At 35.7% G+C, this 23,269-nt stretch overlaps 1 protein-coding gene and 1 long non-coding RNA gene across 2 annotated transcripts in view; one reads left to right on the top strand and one right to left on the bottom strand.

Annotated features, from left to right (window-relative positions):
• The window catches only part of nedd9 (neural precursor cell expressed, developmentally down-regulated 9), a 71,584-nt gene extending 69,268 nt beyond the window's left edge, over positions 1-2,316 (bottom strand). The window contains exon 1 of the mRNA XM_049475552.1: positions 2,257-2,316. The gene's annotated coding sequence lies outside the window, so the exon portion shown is untranslated. The remainder of the gene's footprint in view (positions 1-2,256) is intronic.
• The window catches only part of LOC125799272 (uncharacterized), a 45,701-nt gene extending 22,844 nt beyond the window's left edge, over positions 1-22,857 (top strand). The window contains exon 2 of the long non-coding RNA XR_007438119.1: positions 22,757-22,857. This is a non-coding gene — a long non-coding RNA (uncharacterized LOC125799272). The remainder of the gene's footprint in view (positions 1-22,756) is intronic.
• Positions 22,858-23,269: the final 412 nt, after the last annotated feature.

Raw genomic sequence — 23,269 nt, forward strand, 5'->3', positions numbered from 1 at the left:
GATTTTTTTTGAGAGTATTTTGTCTAGCACTTGCATATAAAAAATGCATATAAAATAGTTTTTGTCTACATAAAAAAATCCAATCAAAATAGCAGATTATGCACATATAGACGTAAAAAATGAAGCAGAAGGAAACGAGACAAAAATCCACAGAAAATCCACAGAAGATCCACAAAAACGCAAAAATGTAAACCAAATCCAAACGCAAACGTTTAAACATCTGCAAAGAATGAAGTAACCAAGAATTAAAAAAAAACATATATTCAACTTTCTTTTTTTAATTTGCAACACACATTTTAGCTTTTAATTAATATTGATTTCAGACCTATTTCTTTTGCGGCACAAAATAAACTAGATATATAGATAAGATAAAAAAAACATTCAAGTGTTTGAGCATAATACTGAATCATAATGAAATAATACTTAGGCCCTTCTTTGAATTTTGTGGTCTTTCGATGGCCCTGTACTATATATATATATATATATATACATTTTAGGCACCTGTGAATTTCAGTAAAGAAAAATCTTCTGTTTCTGTTTATTATCTCAGTAAAACACATTACAGCATTACAATAAACACAAACAGCAATTTTACAAAAAGCTAAAAGTTTTCCTTAAAACAACAAAACATCTCCTAATCTCTCCTCCTCTTAATCTGAGTTTAATAGAGTTATTATTTCTAGTTCTCATCATATTAATCAACAGCTGGTTTGGTGGTAAATTACTGGTAAATGTGGTAAATCAGGTGAGCTGCTGACGGAACTGAACATAATAATAAACACATGCTGACTGAGGAGGAGCATCCAGGAGAAATCTGGATAAAAACTACATTTTATTCTTCAGCTTTAGCTCACAGGATATAAAACATACTTATAGTTAAAAATGAGAATCACTTGTTACGTTTAACCCTTGTGTGGTGTTCGGGTCTGTGGGACCCGTTTTCATTTTTCATCAAATGATACAAAAAAAATATTGTTTCTAACTCAAACTCATTGGCATTGGCTCATTTTTTGTGAAAAACATATATCAAAACACATTTTCAATAAACACACACTGTACACCCCCCCCCCCACACACACACACACACATTTATATTACACACAGTATGTTTGGCCAAGGGCTAATAAACATTGCTTCATTTGTAAATTTGAAACTAAACAAATTTTCTACTCATATCTTGAGTTTAATTCATTTTCTTTTACATTTTATTAAAAACTCATAAAAAAAGAGTAGCACTTTTTAAAAGAAATGTAACATAAGAAAGGTAAAGGGCAAATATTAACCATGTAAGCTGTTTATATTGCTTGCAGTTTAGGTGAAGCAAGCATGTGTAAAGCATTTTAATGTAGAATTGCTTAATTTTGCTGAATTAAATACAAGTAACAAAGTAAACGAGTAACAAAAATATGAACACCACACAAGGGTTAATCTTTATTTTTCAGGTAAAAACACTCATATTGCTGATAAATGGATTGACATAATTTGCTTTGGTTCCTAAAACTTTTGCACAGTACTGTACAGTATATTAAGGGAAAAACTAATGTTTTTTTATGTTTTAAATTTCTCTAGAATAAATACAGCTCTCTCCACTTAAACCCTTAAAAGTGATGATTTTCTTTGATTTTACCAAATTAAAAACTTCTGGAATAAGGAAGAAGAAGATGGATGATCACAGGCTCTCAAACCAAGCTGTAAAGGCATAAATATATCCAAAAGCAGTGTGTAAGACTGGTGGAGGAGAACATGATGCTCTTAAAACTTTATGAATATGAACTTGTTTTCTTTGCATTATTTGAGGTCTGAAAGCTCTGCATCTTTTTTTTGTTATTTCAGTCATTTCTCATTTTCTGTAAATAAATGCTCTAAATGAGAATATTTTTATTTGTAATTTGGGAGAAATGTTGTCTGTAGTTTATAGAATAAAACAACAATGTTCATTTTACTCAAACATAAACCTATAAATAGTAAAATCAGAGAAACTGATTTAGAAACTGAAGTGCTCTCTTCATTTTTTCCCCCCAGAGTTTATTACAGTTTATTCAGAAAGTGTTCAGTATTAACCCTAATTAATTCCTTTGTAGTTTTAACAGGCTCATTTGCAATAAATTCTGATATGAACAGAGAGAATAGAGTCCTGCATGTCTTTAGTAGCATCCTCAAAGCTTTTAGTATCTCAATATAAGTCTGCTGTTCTGTAAAACTGTAAATGTATATTATTACAGTAATTCTACAGTAATAGTACAGTAGTGAACTCACCCTGTATTGAACATCCAGCTGCAGTAGACGTTCTCCGGGTTCTAAAAATCTGCAGAAACTGAAGACGACGGCGATGATTATAAAGTCTCTCAGAGCTGGAAGGAAACAGAGATGAGAAGAAACGCCCAGATCTGAGCCGACCGAGGTGTGAATCTCACTCTCTCTCTCTCTCTCTTTATGAGTGCACCAGGCTATATTTATATTTATACCTCATTTCCCCCTGAAAGACTCAACTGTTATCTTTGATTATCACTGTACAGTTCAGGGGTATTTAATTAGAATTCAGTTTGGTCCAGTTAGAGAAAATTTCATCAGTCCAAGGTCCGGACCGTCGCCATTTTTAACTTCAGTACTTAATTCTGTTTACTGAAGAAGCCTGTAGTAGAGGTGGGCGATACCGGGAATTTTGGTTTCGATCCGATACCAAGTAAACGCAGGGCCAGTATTGCCGATAACGATACTGATACCGATACTTTTTAATATTTAAGCTTTATAGCTCCAAATGATCCAAAAACCTACGATATAATTTCACCAAACATTGTAAGTGATAACAAAATACTTTAGTATCACAATCAACATTTTTTTAGAAACAATGGAACAGTAACAAAACAAAGTTTAAATATAAAATAAAAAATATATAAAAAAATAAAATGAAAATCCTCCCCTCACTAGACATCTTTTCTAGTTCTTTGTTTCTTTGTTTCTTTTTTTTAATAGAATTGTCATTTGGAAAAACAATAAAAAATAAGGAATTGTCTTCCTTTCAGTGCAATTCAAATGCAAGTTTTTCTTAAATAAACAGAGTGTAAAAAAATATCACTCAACACTAATCTCCTGAGGTAGAGGCCTGTCGACTCGAGGAGAGCGCTGAGTGGGCGGGGCCAGGCTGAGCCTACCTGCGTGGCGGTTTGGCTGGCTTTGCTGAGCCATGTGACGCATGTGCAGCAACAAGAGACCAGAGAGTAGACTGTGGTGAATCCTCGTGCGCAGCAGAAAAAAAAGCTTGAATATCGATATTTTTACACGAGTATTGCTCAATACCAATACCAGCGTTTTATTGATATTATCGATATAGCCTGTAGTAGTTCTGTCAGTGTTTTATTAATGTCATCAGCAACTGAAAGACAAAACAAATTACACATACTAGTACATTTCAACAATATGTATTGTTTTAAATAGACCTGTCACAATAATTACATTATCAACCTATCATAAAATAAATGGAAACACCCTCAATAATTTAACATATCGAGTCTATTAATGTGAATCTGGATGTTCACTTTGTTTTAAAATGCTACATTTATTATATTTAATTTTTATTTATATTAGATTTAGGCCTGCCTGTCATAAAAATAATTACATAAATGATAAATCGTACAATATATTTTTTGCCAAAATATCAGCTTTATTTTTTAAACAGCAGTTTTATTTTATTTAATATTATTACTGTATCAGACTTTATTATGTTGTGGGTAAAACTGATGGGGGAAGTTGCCAATGCTTTTTGTCCCCTGGGGGTTGCCGTAGTTTTGAGGTAGGGTTGTTTTGGGAGTAGAGAGAGTTTTTCTGATCAGGTGGAGTAAAGTGGAATATTTTGGACTCTTGTCTCGGTTGTTTCTCTTTAATTCCTCCAGGTAAGACAGTGAGGTTACATTACTGTTAATATGTTGTTGTTTTTTTTCAGGTGCGCACCATCTGTATTAGCTTTTTTCGCTTTATTCTCCCACTTCTCTTTACTACATTGTGTGTGTGAGTGGTAAAGCTCTTACTTTCACTATTACACAACATATCCCTGAGTTTAAGTGATCACTGTTCACCATCATTCAGGAGTTTTTTTCCCCATTCTGAAAGATGACATTCCTCCACTGTCCTTTCACTGTTTAATAATAATGCGTTGGACATTTCTTAACCTGATCTATTTTAGTATTTCAGCTACAATCTCTCCAGATGTTTTCTCTGCATTATCGATGCATGGCGATAGTTTGACGCTTCTAAAACAGACGAACAGAATCTTTTTCAGAGTCTTTCCACCTGGCTGTTTCACTCATGGCCTGCTTGGCCTGTGTGGCTCCGCCCTCTCGCATCTGAACAGATCTGCTTGGCTGAGGAGAGCGTTTGGTGATCTTACAGCACACATGATTGGTCTGTGAGTTTACTGCGCTGTAAAGCACCTAAACCATAAAGACAATAAACATTCCACCGATGTAAATGAACTGGTTGTGTTTTTAATATTTACTCAGTTTATACTTGTCTGATAATAAAGTTTGTTTGATAATATGAAAAATGTAAGTATGACAAACACAAAAGAAATCTGTAATCAATTAATCAACCTTTATTATTTTAACTCAGGAAAAACATTGAGGGTGACCCTCATTTACAATGTTTAATAATAAATTAGAAATAATAGGGAATAAAATAGAAGTAAAACAATAAAATAAAAGTACTATTGTAAAAATAAAGTACTATTTTCAAATCAACATTTAATATATATAATTAAAATATAGATGTAAAACAGAAAATTTTAAAATACCATAAAAAACTAATTTGACACATAAAAAGTAAAACATTTATAAAATATTAGATAATTAAAGAGATAATTGCAAAAGTAAAGTAAAATGTTAAGAACGATAAGAAATTATTAAATGAATAATAGAACTAAGAACAAGAATGAAAATATAAAATATTAGAATAAAAAATAATAAAAGTAATAATAAATAAATAAACATAAATAAAATTAAATTAAAATTAAAATAGGAAAAAGATAACAGTAAAAGTAAAGTAAAATGTTAAGAATGAAAAGAAAATATTAAATGAATAACAGAACTAAGAACAAGAATAAAAATAGAAAATATTAGAATAAAAAATAATAAAAAAAAAATAAAAATAAATTAAATTAATTAAAAATTAAAATAAATAAAAAGATAATAGTAAAAGTAAAGTAAAATGTTAAGAATGAAAAGAAATTATTAAATGAATAATAGAACTAAGAACAAGAAAGAAAATATTAAATATTATAAAATATTAAAATAAAAAATAATAAAAGTAATAATAAATAAATAGAAAATTAAAATAAGAAAAAGATCATTAGATTAGAATAAAAAATAATAAAAAATAATAAATAAAAATAAATTTAATTAATTAAAAAATTAAATAAATAAAAAGATAACAGTAAAAGTAAAGTAAAATGTTAAGAATGATAAGAAATTATTAAATGAATAATAGAACTAAGAACAAGAAAGAAAATATTAAATATTATAAAATATTAAAATAAAAAATAATAAAAGTAATAATAAACTTTTATAATAAAATGATTTAAAATGATGATGTAAGGGGGCTAAATCTTTTCCCGCTAGCTGTTTGTTAGTTTGGTTGTAATTGTGTTGCACCATCATCATCCACTGTTATCCACCTCTGTAGACCCAAAACTGACTGATTTTGTTTTTTCTGCACCTTTTTCCTCCCCAAACATCCCCTCTGCCCGTATCCCTGCCCGTCTCCCTGCCCGTCTCCCTGCCCGTATCCCTGCCCGTCTCCCTGCCCATATCCCTGCCCGTCTCCCTGCCCGTATCCCTGCCCGTCTCCCTGCCCGTCTCCCTGCCCGTATCCCTGCCCGTCTCCCTGCCCGTCTCCCTGCCCGTCTCCCTGCCCGTCTCCCTGCCCGTCTCCCTGCCCGTCTCCCTGCCCGTATCCCTGCCCGTCTCCCTGCCCGTCTCCCTGCCCGTATCCCTGCCCGTCTCCCTGCCCGTCTCCCTGCCCGTCTCCCTGCCCGTATCCCTGCCCGTCTCCCTGCCCGTCTCCCTGCCCGTCTCCCTGCCCGTATCCCTGCCCGTATCCCTGCCCGTATCCCTGCCCTCCTCACAGCTAAACCTGAAGTCTTTCATTTCTTGTTGTCTTGCTGCCATTGTGTTTCTCTTCCTTCCTGCTGGAGAACCGGCTGTGGCGTGAAGCTGTAATTCCCTTGTGAAAATAAAGTTTATTTAAATTACGCTAAAATAGGACTGTAATTAAGTTCAGTTTCTGAATCAGTTTCTCTGATTTTGCTATTTATAGGTTTATGTTTGAGTAAAATGAACATTGTTGTTTTATTCTATAAACTACAGACAACATTTCTCCCAAATTACAAATAAAAATATTTTGTTATTTGACGTTTTTTTCGTCCAAAATCTCACCTTGTGTTCTCAGCTTAATTACTCAGGAATCTCTTCACACATAAACATAATCCATATATGGTTAGAAAGGGCGGAGCTTACTCTTTCTAAAAATAGTGATCACATCCCAGTGCGGTAAAGCTAAATCTACAAGAAACCCATTGAGAGAAAAACACCTAAAAAAGTGAAAAATCTCCTTCCCCAACCAATATTATTTACCTTTAGTGCTTCAAACATATTTATATGATGTTTCAAACCAAATAATATCAGTAAATAAAGACTCAACAGTGACCACAGAAAAAACAGTGTGAAACTACCTGCTTTACTCAAACTAAAGCTAGATATGGTGTGCGCACTACTTTATATAGTCTTTATATATTTTACTTGCACATTTTTACTAAGTAGTTATTTTTTATTTATTTAGACTTAAAAGTTTACATTTTTGTATATAATTTTCTTTGTGTGTCCTGATGATTAAAATACTGAAAGGTATAGGCTGCTCTGAGTGTCAGGTGGTTTTTAGTATCTACATGTATCCTAGAGGTGTGATTATTGATTATCAAGAAAAATAAATAACTCCGCCTGATGCTGTTTCTCCATGTATTTTATCAAAGTAATAATTAATAAGTCATGTAATGAACTCAAATCATCAATATTCTTATGCTTTAAACTCATAATCACTCTAGTCTAAACATTTTTAAAAATATATCTTAGGTGTGAATATATTTAAAGTCTATTTATTCAAAAATAAGTAAAATTGTGAGCAAATCATGATCAGTTGCAGGAAAATATACCAATTCTGCTTCCTTTTACGTGATTTTAAATGATGATATTTTTGAGCAGCCGTATGTCTTCTGGAGTAAAAGAGATCAGGGCATGTGTCTGTCTGATATAATTACTGTGTTATAAGACCTGAAAGAGGAACTGAAAACAAAAACAGAGAAAAAACACACCAAAACAGACTAGAGTTCAAAGGGTTAAAGACAAGGAGATGCTGGTAATTGGTTGATGTGTAGGAGATGTTTAAAATCTGATCTACCAGCAACTCCTAAATCTGATCTCACTGGTTTAATCAGATGCTCAGTGTTAAAACAGAAAAATAAAAGCCTGAAGCTACTGAAGCTTTCCAAAAACTAGTTCTTAAGACCGATCAATAATTAAAGAGTGTTTCAAACTCGCTCACAAATTAACAAGCAACCCAGTCTTCTTTAAGTGGATCCTGCTTTAGTTCAGCACCTTAAATACCAGAGACAACATTTTTAAAGAAAGAAAAGAATATAGTCTTTAATATTAAATTTACAATCATAAAAAGAACTGTGCTGACAGTAGACAGTTGTCGTCAATTGTCTAGACGAGCTTAGGGCCCTCTGCGAATGATTGGTTTGCTTGCCCTGTTGTAGCGGGTCTGCTTGCCTACTATAGATCACTAAAATAAGGCCCATAGAGTTTTAAATAAACTTAAAGGTCCACTAGGTAGGATTGAGATTTTGTGCTCGTGGGCTCCCCCTACAGTTGTAGAGTGTAATAAATGTTTCAGGCGGATTAGTTTCTCTTTCTCGTTTTCTGGCTTTCACAGACATATTCGGTCTCTTTCCAGCTTCTGCCAGAGTGTCTGTATGTTAGTTTGTAAAGAATGAACCAGTAGTCCTTGTAGAACTGTTAGAACTAAAGGTCGGAAAGCAGGTCGCAGTTCTCGCCAGCGTTGGTCACGGCCGCCTCGGAAAACTTACAGAGTCTCTGGTTTGAGCTCAGAGGAGCTCCGGCACAGATACGAGAGCACCGCTATTCCTCCTATTACACCTCAATGCAGCGCTGCAGTGAGTTTCAAACTGTAATTTTACTTCTTTAAAAAGATCAAAAACCAAGGAAATCCTACCAAGTGGAGCTTTAAGTGAAACCAATGGCATTATTTTATAGATCCTCAATCTACTGCAGAGGATAAGCCCAATTTTGAACTGGACCCTGTTTTTAGTTTACAGCCCCAGTTTTGTGAGTCTGTAAACTGTAGCCTCTGCAAACATAACATTTTGTTGTTCTGAATGTGGTTTTGATTGGTCTTAAACATCCTGACCCAGAGAAAAGGCTCAGATCTGAAGCTCCGCTGATCATTTAGAGTTTCATCTAGCGGTTGAATGAGGCACTGCAGCTTCCTGTGGCCGAGGAAGCTGTCTCTACAGTGAGCCTCACACAAAGCTGCTGTAATTATGAACTCCTCTATCTGATCTGATAATGGACAATTTAGAGAAATAAGAGTCTGACCACATATTTTGGCTATAAACAGATATGACAAAACCTCAAATGTATCGTCACAACCTCTATGACATTGTAGATACTGAACGCAGCTTTAGATTCTTCTAAAACTGTAATTTATACTTTATAGCCTCATTTTTATGAACATTTATGTTGTTTTGGCTCTGAGCTCTCACTCACACTCTGCACCAGTGGAACATTTCTCATGTATGGTTTTGTATGTTCACCTACACACACACACTCGCCCAATGTCACAGTGGCAAAGGAACACACACACACACACACACACACACACACACACACACACACACTAGTGGGGCTTTAAATCAACTTTATTCACGTATTTTTGGCTTCATTCTTCCACTTTGATCTGAGTAAAATTCTCACTTAAATACAGAAATTAGAGCCTGGCACAAACCTCTGCACCAACGGTGAGCATCCAGCCAGCGCCAGTCAGCAGAGTCTCAGCCTGATAGAGAGATAGAGTGAATAGAGGCTGTAGTAATCAGGGCTGAACTGGTTGGTGTGTGAAGTGGGACTGGGACCAGTTTAACTGGGCGGGAGTTGTTTACTGGCAGAACCAGAGACTCTTAACTGCTTCTGAAGAACTCGGCCTCGGCCGGCGTCCACCACACAACGTCCTGAACCTCACCGCCTCCATAACAGCCGTCTCCCACGCCAGAGAATGTGTGGTCCTGCTGGAGTTCAGTTCAGACTGAAGCTCATTGGTGGAGGCTGGAGATTAAACTCTGCTGTGCTGTGATCCTCAAGGTGAAAAAAATAACTATTTACAATAACTCCAATAACTCAAATCTATCTCTTTTTCATTACTACACTACTTAAATGCACTACTGCAGGGGTATTTAATTAGAATTCAGTATGGGGTAGTTAGAGAAAATTTCGACAAAAAAATATATAATAATAATAATAATATTAATAATAATAATAAATGCCTCTCTGGCCAGATTTTGTTTACATTCCTCCCCTGTCTGTCTCTCTCTGACACACTCGGCGTGACTTTAGTTTCCGCCCGTTATCGTTTTTCCGCCCGTTTATTTTTATTTTTTTTCCTTACTGCGTCTGCACCAGAGACTGTAAAAAAAGATGGACGCCGTGTCTCCGTTCCCATTCATTCAATGAAAATGAAGCCAAAATCTTCCTCCATGTTGGCGATCCTGATACCTGATTCTGCGCAGTAGAGACCAGAGGAGGGAGAAAGACTGTGGAGAGCAGCCTACTCATTTGAATAACCCCGCCCCTGAGGGCTGCCTCGAGGTCACAGGCTGCGGAGCGGAGCCGACGGTCTGTTATTGGTCCCGCCCATAACCAGCCCATTTACATTAACCACACCTTTTTTGAATAGAGCTGAATAACGTTTTAAAAAATGAATTCTGTGGGGATATAAAAATTTTACAATATAAGCAGAGGTTACACTAGCTGCTGCATTTAAATAATGGAGGTAGAATTACAGTATATTAGAAAAAAACGTGATTGAAAGTTGTTCTGTTTTGCCATTGAAACCTATGGGGATGGGTGGGGTTACACAGCTTTCTGCAGCCGAACAGCAGGGGGCACCCAACCTGTGGTGGCGTCATTTCTGAGAGACATTTGACTGCTCTGTCCAGCTATATACAGTGTATGATCTGCACAGATCTGAGAGAGTGTTTAGTCATCTTACCCCACATGTGATTGGTCTGTGATTTACCGCGCCGCAAAGCGTGTATACACTTAAATCCTTCTCAGTAGGTTTGGGTCCGGGTTGGACAACGTTTGGGTCCGGACCCGGACATCTGTCCGCCTATTAGTGCCCTCTGCACTACTGTCTGGATCCTCCAGCAGAAACTTAAATACACTTAATGTATACTGTATAAACTGTCTGTTTAGAAACATATAGCAGAACTGGCAGTTAGTGTTCTCCTCCAAGCGTGTTGAGTTAGAGTCCAGAGCTATTGTGCCATTAGCCATTTCAGATGTTGTAGCACATTGTTTCTTAGTAAGGTCTTTCATGGGCTCACTCCTGAATATATACAATATATATCGTCTACTATGAACATCACAATCAGTGTGAATTTCATACACGAAAACTATGACCATGACCTATTTTTCATAACAAAAACAAGACGAAAACTAAATGAAAACGAATACTTGAAAAGGAAAACTATGACAAAATTTATTACACTATTCGTCAACTAATAAAAACAAAACGAAAAAAAGTCAAAGACTGACGAATGGGGAAATTATTTATTTAAAAATAATTTAAATAAATCAGTAAAAGAAGTGTATTATTTCAGTAACTTGGCCATATTCGTCCCTACAGGTCACATGCATTATAACATGTTAATTTTAGCATAATTTAAATACCACAAAACCTGAAGGCTTTTATAATTAGCGGTAAATAATCTCAAAATAACAGTACAAGTCTACAATAGAAAAACAATAAAAATGAGTAGTACATACTTTTTACATGACTGAAATTCTTTAGACTAAAACTAGACTAAAATGTTGTTTGTAGACTAAAACTAATAATATCCAAAAGACTAAGACTAAAACTAAATCAGATACATCTAATCAAAATCACCAGATCCAACGTTTATTAGAGTGTAAATAACAAATTTTATCTGGGGTTAGCAGCAGGCTACAATCTGATATACTTGTCTCTAAACAGCAAAAGAGCTAGTGCTGCAGTTAACAGCTAATGCTAATGCTGCTCCAGCGGTGCTAGCTGGGGTTAGCAGCAGGCTACAGCAAGCCTATAATACTCACCTCTGAACTGCGAAAGAGCTAGCTCTTAGCTTGGATAGCGGCTAATGCTAAAACTGATGAAGTCCTATACTAAAAATAAAGCTGTCTTTACTGCTCCTTAATACCCGACTGGTAGAATTCATACATAAGGAGTTATATATTCATAATTATAAGGAGCGCTGATGATTTTTGGGGAAAATGAAATTATTTTAATGCGCCTATTTTAATGGTGCAAATATGGGAAGCTCAAAATAATCTTACATCTAAGAATAGTTAGTATATTCTGCATTGAGGGAGGTTTTGGTTAAAGTTCTGAGAATCAGAAAGCAATCACAATATTCCGGTTTTATTCCGGTTTGTGTGTGTGTGTTTGTGTGTTTTTGTTTGCAGTTAGTAATCTGTAGGCCTCTTTAGACGACCTTTACCAAATGAACAGCAAACAGATTTACGGGACCAGGACCCCCCCCCCCCCCCCCTCGCTGTTTAACACCCCCTGACCCACAGTGACCCTGTGAACAGACTGTTTACTGCAGGAATGCCAGACATTTACAGGCTGGCTCTGAGGGGGCAGAGTTTAGGGGTGTTTACAGGACCTTTACTACACGACATTTGCACTGTAAAAAAACAAAACTTTAAATTGTTCTGCTTAATGTGATTTGTAAGTAAGCTAAATGAGGAATGTTGAATTGCACCCTAAAATACAGCAAACTAATCACCCCAACTTACTTTATTAAGTTTCTTGTTAAAAGTTGGTCCAAATAAATAATCTGTGTTGGCAAAAGTAACTTACTGTAGTTGAACCCTAGTCCAGGCCATGCCAACTACTCTGCACATGCTCAGTTTGACCCTTTATTTGATTGGGGTCTATGGAGCAATGTTAATCACACTATTTGCATATTGGGCGTGTCCTTCTACCGTTCATTCACCATCAGTGTGTAAGCATTCTCCACAAGCTGCCTTCTCTTGGAATTTGAATATCTGTTATATAACAGTACCTGCCTGGCCTCAGTGTTGAAGCTCGTAAGAGCAGGTTACTATATTCTGTGCTGATAACTAATGTTCTGCACTGTAGATTAAAACTAAAATCATGCAAACTATGAAGAAAAAACAGAATATGTTTTATATTTTGCATCCTCTTGTTTAGGTGATCAGTTTTGCACATCTCTGCTCTTTTTTCCCAGTCAGCTTTATCTTCAAGTGCAGTCACCGCAAAGATCATCACAAACATAAGGATGATGATGATGATGAAACTGGCACTCATCAGGCCCGGCCCAGTAAACGAAGAGCAAGGGCTCTTCAGTGTGAACCAGCAGCTCAGTTTCCTCTGCTGAGAAGAGTTTGTTGGACACGTCCAGGTAGCTGCACTGTTACAATAGCAATCTGCCAAAGTCAGAGCTCACCTGACTCTTAAAGAGAATGATGAGCAAGAGAGAGACACTCTGACTGGTTATTTCATGTTACACCCAACATTAACCACACCCATTATTATTTAAGAGAATTAGTACATGCCTTTTGCTTTGCACTTTGAGCCACGTAAGATGTACTTTTCCCATCGTTGCGATAGCAAAGACACCCTGACATGCAGTAAATCAAGCTGTACGATGTACTGTTATTGTGTTATTATTTCTTCAATTAGTGTAAGTAGTTTAACACCTATAATAATAAGCATTATCACTATAACCCTCTTTCTCTCTGTAGAGGTATAATGTTATAGGACGGGTTATACGTGTGTGTGTGTGTGTGTGTGTGTGTGTGTGTGTGTGAGTGTGTGAGTGTGTGTGTGTGTGAGTAATGATGCCTGGTAGGGTGTTGACAGTTCCATTATGCAGTGTGAGACGCCCTCTGTGAGCTCCAGATTAAAAAGTTTGGACTTTCACCCCTCCTGTGTCTCCCTGTTTCTCCCTGTTTCTGTTTCTCTCTGTTTCTCTCTGTTTCTGTTTCTCTCTGTTTCTCCCTGTTTCTGTTTCTCTCTGTTTCTCTCTGTTTCTGTTTCTTTCTGTTTCTCCCTGTTTCTCTCTGTTTCTCTCTGTTTCTTTTTCTCTCTGTTTCTCCCTGTTTCTTTTTCTCTCTGTTTCTCCCTGTTTCTCTCTGTTTCTTTCTCTCTGTTTCTGTTTCTCTCTGTTTCTCCCTGTTTCTCTCTGTTTCTCTCTGTTTCTTTTTCTCTCTGTTTCTCCCTGTTTCTTTTTCTCTCTGTTTCTCCCTGTTTCTCTCTGTTTCTCTCTGTTTCTTTTTCTCTCTGTTTCTCCCTGTTTCTTTTTCTCTATGTTTCTCTCTGTTTCTCTCTGTTTCTGTTTCTTTCTGTTTCTCCCTTTTTCCCTCTGTTTCTGTTTCTCTCTATTTCTGTTTCTCTCTGTTTCTCCATGTTTCTCTCTGTTTCTCTCTGTTTCTGTTTCTCTCTGTTTCTCCCTGTTTCCCTCTGTTTCTCTCTATTTCTTTTTCTCTCTGTTTCTCTCTGTTTCTTTTTCTCTCTGTTTCTCCTTGTTTCTCTCTGTTTCTCCCTGTTTCTCTGTTTGTTTTTTGTGAAAAAAAAGAAAAAAGTGCTCCGGTGATCTGGTATAACACTGCTTTAGTCCGGTGGAGGAGTGGGCGGGGAGAAACAATAGGATTTCAGCTCTTGCTCATGAATATTCATACATGCAAACATATCACCTCTGATTGGCTAACAGCACTGCAACACCAAGAAGCAGTGATACGAACAACAGTTAGAAAGGTTTTAAAATAAAGACATTTTTACACTAATATCAGTCTTTGCAATGTCATATGTTACTTTATAACATGTGTAATAATGCTCTGCTAAGTGCAGTTCAGACACTGACCTAGTCTTAGAGTCTCTCAGAGTAAAACACCAAATCCACCGGAGATCCTATTTAAACCTGTAGTTACTCACACACAGAGGTGGGTAGTCCAGCTCCAGGGAAGTAAAAATCCACCCCAGGTTGAGTTTTGTTGGTTGAGCCGCAGCAGAGACGCAAAAAACAAAACCCCGGGGTGGATTTTTACTTTTAACTAGTGTAAACAGAAGCATATAAACACTGATGTGTTATTCACACAAATAACAAAGGAATGAACTGCATGCTGTTCCTAGCGCTGTTATTTATCTCCTATCTGACGAGACGGCGTCATTGCCCGGCTTCAGCTCTGCCTGTGGGCGGTCCCAAGCCGAGGTGGGCGGGGCCATGAATACTAATTCATGGGTTGATGTAGACACGGTGCTTTTCCTCATCGACCTGATCGTTTTGTTTTTCTGAATATTTTCTTTTACTAGCTGCTGCAGAACAATGAGGAAGAGGCTGAGGAAGAGTTTCATCATATGCAGCATCATAAACAACCCAGATAGACCTGCTGTATTTAAATTTTTGGTTTTGCCTGTTCTTTTTTAACAGGTCTGCTCACAATCACATGGTTTGGTTGCTACCGTGACGATACTAGAACATTTCGTGGTCACTGTTCATGGCTGGTTCCTCACGCTGATCCGTATCCTGCACGCTGCTGTTCTCAGGGAATTGTTTGTTTTTAGATGTTGGGAAACAGTGATGGATCTCCTGACTGAACTCCATCATGGTCTGGATCTCAGAACAAAGCTCTCAGAGATTCAGCGGTTCAGTCCGGCTGCCTCCTCCTACGGGTAATTTATGGGGAAGTTATTTCCAGACTGTTGTTCTGGACTGGGAGCACCGATCCGCTTCGGCTTTCACAACAGAGTCCGTAAAACCAGGTTCTGTTACACAGTTCTGAGCAGTTCTGACGAAATAAACACATCATTTTGGGGCCGTGAAAAATCACTATATTTGCCTTTTGTACAGATTTCATTTTTCACATGATCAAACAAACTTTAATACCTGAGTAAATATAAAAAAAACTCTTTTTTTAACTGTGATTAATCACTTTTTGGAAAGTGGAGTGGAGTCCAATTTTACTGCTAACCACAACCACACTGTAAACACTGTAAAATTAGATATTTCTAAACAAAACTCAACTACTGTATTCTGAGTTAGTTTAACTGAATTTGTGAGCACATATATTGTACTATTCAAACTGAGATCTTTAAGTTGAACCAACTTAATAATAATAACTGAGTTTAGTCTGTTTTGTCATTAGCAGCTTCTTTTCTATTGGCTTCTGTCACACTCTATTTGCATACTGGGCGTGTCCAACAGTTTCTGACAGACACTCACCATCAGTGTGTAGTGATTCCCCCCCCTGGGGCTACCTTACAAATAAATCAACTTCCCCTTTAGTTGTAATAACATGATGTTTTAATTTATGCTAACTCAAGTTTTTATTCCCCATTACTTAAAAAATTGAGCAAACCGGCTGCCTTAAAAAAGTTTAGTAAATTCAAATGATCTGGTCTTACAGTATAACAAAAATAAGAAAAAGTTAAATTAACTTCTCTTTTAGTTGTAAAAACTTGATGTTCTAAATTATACTAAATTAAGTTTTCATTAATTGACTTTACTAGAAATTTGCATATAAACCCATTGCTCTCTATAACATGAATTTTATTAATTTTGTTTATTTTTATTAGGAATAAACTTCAAGATGTTGTCCTGAAGCAACAAATTAAAATAAATAAATAAATAAATTAGTATAAAGTATAAATGTAATTTAAAACATCAATTTATTTCATTACATATTATGCACAAAAATATATTTTATTATTTTTTATCTTAAAAGTATTTAAATCATATTAAATTAATCAATTACTGGTTTTGCATCCTATGTGCCCTTTTTTTTTGCTAAAAGATTACTCCATGTGTCACATCCTGGTCTCGTCTCGTGTCTCTGTGTTATTCCCACGTGACCTGTGCTCCCCTGTGTCTCCTGTCTCAGTACCTTTCCACCACGTGTTTCTCATTTGTAGCTCCGCCCCTTCCCCAGGTGTTTCCAATTATATTGCGTTTCCTGTTTCTTTAAATAGCCCTCCTCTGCCACTTTGTCTCCATCGGTCTTTGCACCGTCCCCTGTTGTTTTGTCTCTCTGTGTTTCTCTGCGTTTCATAGCCCTAGTTCTTGCTCCGTGTTTATTTCTTGTTTAGTTTTATAGTTTCTTGTTTCTTCCTCGTTTCCCCAGTTCCCTGCTTAGTGTTTAGTTCCTTTCTGCTTAGTTTATTTATTATTGTCTAGCCTAGTTTTTCCCTGTCTAGTATTAGCTTCTTGTTTGTTTTCCCTTGTAAATATATATCCCTGCCCTGTTTAGTTTTGTTTATCTTCTTGGTTATTCTTGGTAGTTTCTAGTTTCTCGTTTGTTTCTTTGTTTATTTACTCCCTGTTTGTTTATCATTAGTACTTCTTGTTTTGCTTAATTTATGTTCTCTAGTCTTACTGGTTTGTTTTGGTTTTTGGTTATTTGTTTATCTAGTTTCATTTATTTGGTTCACTCCCTTGTTCCTTGTATATATCTCCCTGTTCCGTATTTAAGTGTTTACTTGTTTCTTTGTTACTTGTTATTTATTTATTAAATTATTATTTATTGATTTCACCCTACCTGCACTTGTGTCCGCTTTCCTCGTCACCCTGCCTGGGTATCCCTGACACCATGCAGAACGTTGAACGTTGTATCTGTGGATGTTAATCTGAGAAATCATGGTTAAAGTAGGCGGTAAGTTTTGGATGTAAAAGTACATTAATATTATGTTTAAATCAAAAGATCATCCTTTTTAAAGTACAATATAGTGTATAGTTAAAATAAATAGACTGCTATGAAGTACACTTTCATTTGAATGCAATTCAATATATATATATATTTCTAAAATACTAACAGTAATGCCAAACATACTTTTGTACATTTTTAGCAAAGTGTGTTAAAAACAACTGTTACATTAGTTTACTTACTTAAATACAATATATAATGTAACATTTTAGAAAGTTAATTAAATTACTACTACTAATTTTAAAAAATAAAAGTAAAAAGTAAAAATGTAGTACAGTATATTAAAATATATTTTCATCCCCCCCCAAAAATATACTAGTATACTAGAAGTGTGCTACTTACAAAAAAACAGGAATAAGAAGCATATATTTATTTGTACTCTACTGTAAATATAGATCACATATATTTAACATCAATTCTTAGTACATATACTTAGTAATATATCTGGTGTATAATAATGTCATGGTGAGCACAGAATTGCAGACACGTGCAGATACTGATAAAACAATACGTTTATTATAAAAATAAACAGATGTAATACGTGGTTGATACAGAAAATGGGTGATCACCAGAAACCAGAGCAATGTAGACAAAACCATACCATAAACGAGAGACAGTCCAGAGTTCGTACACGAGAGATCCAATGTCAGAGGTAATCCAAGAGGCAGTAGTGAAAACACAGTCCAGGTAATACACAAGCAATCCAATATCAGAGGCAAAGGCAATAATCGGCGTCGAGAAAACAAAAGCAAGGTCATACACGAGATAAACTGAGACAAGAGATATTGAACGCTTTGTAAAGAGGAGAACCTACAATACGCGGCGTGGGTGTTTGTGTGGAGTGCTCTTATATAGTGCCAGTAATCAGTATTCAGGACTTCCTGGAGGAAGCAGGTGAGGTGTCACGTGATCAGGTGAGTGCGTGATGTCAGCGGGTGGTGCATTCTGGGTAATGTAGTTGTTGACCTGAGAACCTCCGTTAGAGCTGGGTGTGGAAGGGACAGAGGAGCTAACAGCACCAGACGTGACAAATAATAAATAGTGATACAGTTGTAATACTCATTATTAAATATATTATAATTTTACTGTAAGCATATATTTTTTTAAAATATGGGGTTTAATAAACATACATGAAGTAGTATTTAAATGTTTAAATGTTGCTTATTTAAAGTATATTTAAAATAATTCCATTTTAGTACAGTTAAGTACACTTAACACAATTTAAGTAAGACTATTTTTGTACTATTTTTATACTGTAATTAAAGTATAATAAGTACATATATTTTAATACAGTATATTTTAAATATACTGATTAATAATAATGTGGCTACAGGAACACTTTAGTGCACTATGGTATAATAATGATTATAGTATACTTTAATCTGCTCACTGTTTCACTAGTGTGTGCAGTGTGTCTCTCTCTGTGTTTAGTAGTGACAGATTGTTGGTACTCTGGTGATTCGGGGCTTCGTGGTGAGCGCACTGACCTAATTCTGCCGGTTCCCAGATCCTCAGAATACCAGTAAAATTTCACCCCCTCGCTCTGAAACCTGGCAACCCCACCGAGACCCGGCGAGCCCCCGCCATCCAGCCCCGCCTCCAAACCCAGACACAATAATCACAATAATGGAACATTTTTTAGTGTTACCATATTTTTAGACTATATGGTGCACTTAAAATCCTTTAAATTTCCCAAAAATCAACAATGCATCCTAGTGAAAAAAGTATATTAATGTATACTATAAGCATTATTATACTATAGTGCACTAAAGTGTTCTTGTAGCCACTTTATTATTAATCAGTATATTTAAAGAGTGATAAAATAGAATAACTATAATAATTATACTTTAATTACAGTATAAAAATAGTACAAAAAGTGTTCTTAACTGTACTAAAATGGAACTATTTTAAATATACTTACTTTAAAGTAACATTTAAACATTTAAACACTTCTTCCTGTATGTAACCCTATATTTTAAATAAATATACTTACAGTAAAATTATAATACAATTAATGATTAGAGTATTACAGCTGTATCACTATTTATTATTATACAACAGGTATATTAGATTAGAAATGTACTAAGAATTGATGTTAAATATATGTGATCTATATTTACATTAGAGTACAAATATACTGTACATGCTTCATGTTCCTGTCTTTTGTAAGAAGGACACTTCTAGTATAGTATACTTCGTTGGGTAGAAAAATATAGTTTAATATATTGCACTACAATTTTTAGCGTGTTTAATTTTTTATTTGACATTTATTATTCGTTATTTAATACTTTATCCTATATTTCTTATATTTAAATACACTATATTGTACTTTTTAAAAAGTATGACCAGTATAAGTTATATGAAAAAAATCACTTAAAAGCACAGCCTAATGATTTTATGTTGTATTTAAAGCTTTATTACATTTTATAGCTTAATGTATGTACTTTTTCAGGTTAAATATACTTTTTAAAAATATACATGAATTTAGCTGTTTGCTATGATGGTTGCTGAGGTGTTTCAGGTGATTATGCTTTTTTTTTCATGCTAACTGAATACTAGTGGTTTAATTGAATACTAGTGGTTCAAAAGTGTTTCTAGGTGGCTGCTGAGGTGTTCCAGGTGGTTGATGTGGGTTTTTCATTACAAATGTACTTACATTTTTTATTTGACATTTAAATGTGTTATTTAACACTTTATCCTATAATTTCTTATATTTAAATACACTATATTGTACTTTTTAAAAAGTTTGACCAGTATAAGTTATATGAAAAAATCACTTAAAAGCACAGCCTAATGATTTTATGTTGTATTTAAAGCTTTATTACATTTTATAGCTTAATGTATGTACTTTTTCAGGTTAAATATACTTTTTAAAAGTATATTTAACTGCACTTTACTTTAATAAAGTAGTATATATCTGAATTTGTTGTGAGATTTTTGTTTTGAGTGATTTCTCTCTCCTGGTCTGACCCTGAGCTTCAGTGTGATGTAGAGCAGGAGAGCAGGTTTTGTGTGATTAGTGGTTCAGTGTGATGAAGCTCCAGATATAATATTGATTATCGGTTCTTTTCTTCCCGCAGTCTGAGCGCGGTGTTCTCTCACAGCGCTAAAACAAACCCAAACCCAGTAAAACATGTTCTGGAGGAAGTGGCTGCTGGGAGGAAGACCAGTAACCATCAGGAACCGTTATTTAGGAATGTTCATGATGAAGAACCTCGGCCTGCTGTTCGTGAATCCACGTGGGTCTGAAATCTGTGTGCTGTGAGTGGACGTTATGGAGTTTCTAGGTGGTTTCTGAGGTGTTCCAGGTGATTAAAGCACAGTAACAGTTGCTATTGAACTTTTTAGTGGTTGCTAAGGTGTTTTACGAGAGCACTGTGGTATGTCTTGCTATGGCTCAATTTGTTCACTGAAATTGAATACTAGTACTTCAAAGGTGTTCTTGGTGGTTTCTGAGGTGTTCCAGGTGATTAAAGCACAGTAACAGTTGCTATTACACTTTTTAGTGGTTGCTGAGGTGTTTTATGAGAGCACTGTGGTATGTTTTGTACACGCTAAGTGAGTGCTTGCTATGGCTCAGTTTGTTCACGTCAATTGAATACTAGTGTTTCAAAGGTGTTTTTGGTGGTTTCCGAGGTGTTCCAGGTGGTTGATGTGGCAGTTGATGTGCCAAGGTGTTGCTTATTGAGAACTAAGTGAGTGCTGTGTTGTTTCTAGGTGTTTCTTGGTGGTTGCTGAGGTGTTTTATGTGGTTGATGTAACATTTTTTTGCTAAGATGATGTAGCATTTTTTTGGCTTACTTAACCATAAATACGGTGTTCTGTGTTGCTAAGATCAGTGGTTGCTATAGTGGTTGCTGTGGTACATCAGGTTGTTGCTAAGATGTTTCCTGCTGGATTTGGTAATACTCACTAATACTTAGTAAGTGCAATACATGATTTTTGCTGTTTGCTATGATGGTTGCTGAGGTGTTTCAGGTGATTATGCTTTTTTTTCATGCTAACTGAATACTAGTGGTTTAATTGAATACTAGTGGTTCAAAAGTATTTCTAGGTGGCTTCTGAGGTGTTCCAGGTGGTTGATGTGGATTTTTTTTTGCTAAGATTTTACTTAACGAGAACTACCGTGGTGCTAAGAACAGTGGTTGCTGTAGTGGATACTGTGGTACATCAGATTGTTGCTAAGGTGTTCCTGCAAATTTTGCTAAGATGGTATTGCTTAGAAGTTTCTCAGTAATTGACAGGGTGGTTGCTCAGGTGTTACAGGTGCTTGCTATGGCTTGATGTGTTAATGGCAGTTGATGTGTCCAATTCCAGGTGGTTGATGTTGCCGTGGAACTGCAGGTTTTGCTAAGATGTTGCTTAGTTATAACAATACATGTTTTTTTTCTGGTTGCTAGGGTGGTTTCTGAGGTGTTCCAGGTGGTTGATGTACAGTAACAGTTGCTAATAAACTTAAGGCTTTTGCTTTTTTTGTGGTTGCTGAGGTGTTTTGGGAGAGTGCTGTGGTGCGTTTTGTACATGCTAAGTGAGTGCTGTGGGGTTTCTAAGTGTTTCTTGGTGGTTGCTGAGGTGTTTCAGGGGTTTGATTTTGAATTTTCTATATTTCTGCATAAATTTCACCTAAAGCATCATGAATTCTTTGGTAGAACTTGTGCTTAGGGTCATTGTCCTGCTGCATGACCCGACTTCTCTTGAGTTTCACTTTATCTACCTGTAGGACTTGTGTGAAACTCTGATGTTACTTTAGATCATATTTATGCAGAAATATAGTGAATTCTAAAGAGCTCACAAACTTTTAATAAAAGCATATTTTAATTGTCTTTATTAAGAAGCACATTTTTTATCATTAGAAGCTGGGTTTCTAGGTGTTTCTTGGTGGTTGCTGAGGTGTTTCAGGGGGTTTGTTTTAGAAGTTTCTATATTTCTGCATAAGTTTGACCTAAAACATCATCAAATTTTCACACACGTATCTAAAAATAGATCAAGAGAACACAGTTAAACAAATGAAACAAAATTATTATACTTACTCACTTATTTATTGAGGAAAATTAGCCAATATTACATATTTGCATGTGCTAAAAGTATGTAAATGGTAACTGTTGATCAGTCTTGCACATATAATAGCATTAACTTCAGCTTCTTCTACAACATTTCCATTAGATTCCATAAGATCAGAACATTGAATTTGCCTGATTCCAAAACATTAAATTTATCCTTCTCAAATCATTTGAACGTCATAGAACGATTTGTGTTCTTAGGGTCGTTGTCCTGCTGCATGACCCGACTTCTCTTGAGATTCAATTCAATTTGTTTAACCAGGCTTCACTTTATCTACTTTTAAGATCTGATGATGTTTTAGATTAGGGGTGTCCAAACTACGGTCCGCGAGGTATTTTAGAAATAGAATGAAAGTTGGCCCGCTGTTAATCAGGTTTTAGACAAAGAGTCTAAAAGCGGAGAGAGTGCGCATTTCTAGCGCAGAAAAACAGGTCAAAAGAGTCTAAAAGCGGAGAGAGTGCGCATTTCTAGCGCAGAAAAAAGAGTCTAAAAGTTGCCGTAATTGAGGAGTTTAATATTAAGAGACATCATGAAATGAAACATCAATTTGAAAAATCTTAGTTTACACAACACTGTCAAAGATAAAGATAGTAAGTGAAGTAAAATGGTGTGTAAATGAAAGTAATCAGGAAAATGTATTATTTAAGGTGGTATATTTCATTATTTGTTTTATTACAGAGTCTGTGGTCCGTGACTTCAAATATATTTCTCCTTCTGGCCCCCAACAAAAAAAGTTTGGACACCCCTGATTTAGATCATATTTATGCAGAAATATAGTACATTCTGAAGACTTTACCAACTTTAAAGCACCACTGTGTTTAATAAAAGCATGTTTTTAATCATCTTCAATAAGAAACACAGTTTTTATCATCAGAAGCTGGACGTTCCCTGAGCTTTAGCCCGTCTGAAAGCTTGTTTTTACACATGTGAAGACCATCACCGAGCCGCAGAACTCAAACATGTGTTTGGATTGGCCAAATCCAGCGTTTTAACGGTGGAATGTATCTGGGCACGAGTGAGGAGCATCATATTTTCATGGTTTTGGTTTGGCGTGAGGACCTCCTCCCACATCTCCTTCCTTCTCCTGAGAACAGCAGTGCCATGTTCACCACATCATACCTCACATACTGTGGAATCTCAGTAACTCAACACAAATACTG

This window comes from Astyanax mexicanus, chromosome 3 (assembly GCF_023375975.1).
Source record: "Astyanax mexicanus isolate ESR-SI-001 chromosome 3, AstMex3_surface, whole genome shotgun sequence".
In the NCBI taxonomy this organism is placed as follows: domain Eukaryota; kingdom Metazoa; phylum Chordata; class Actinopteri; order Characiformes; family Acestrorhamphidae; genus Astyanax; species Astyanax mexicanus.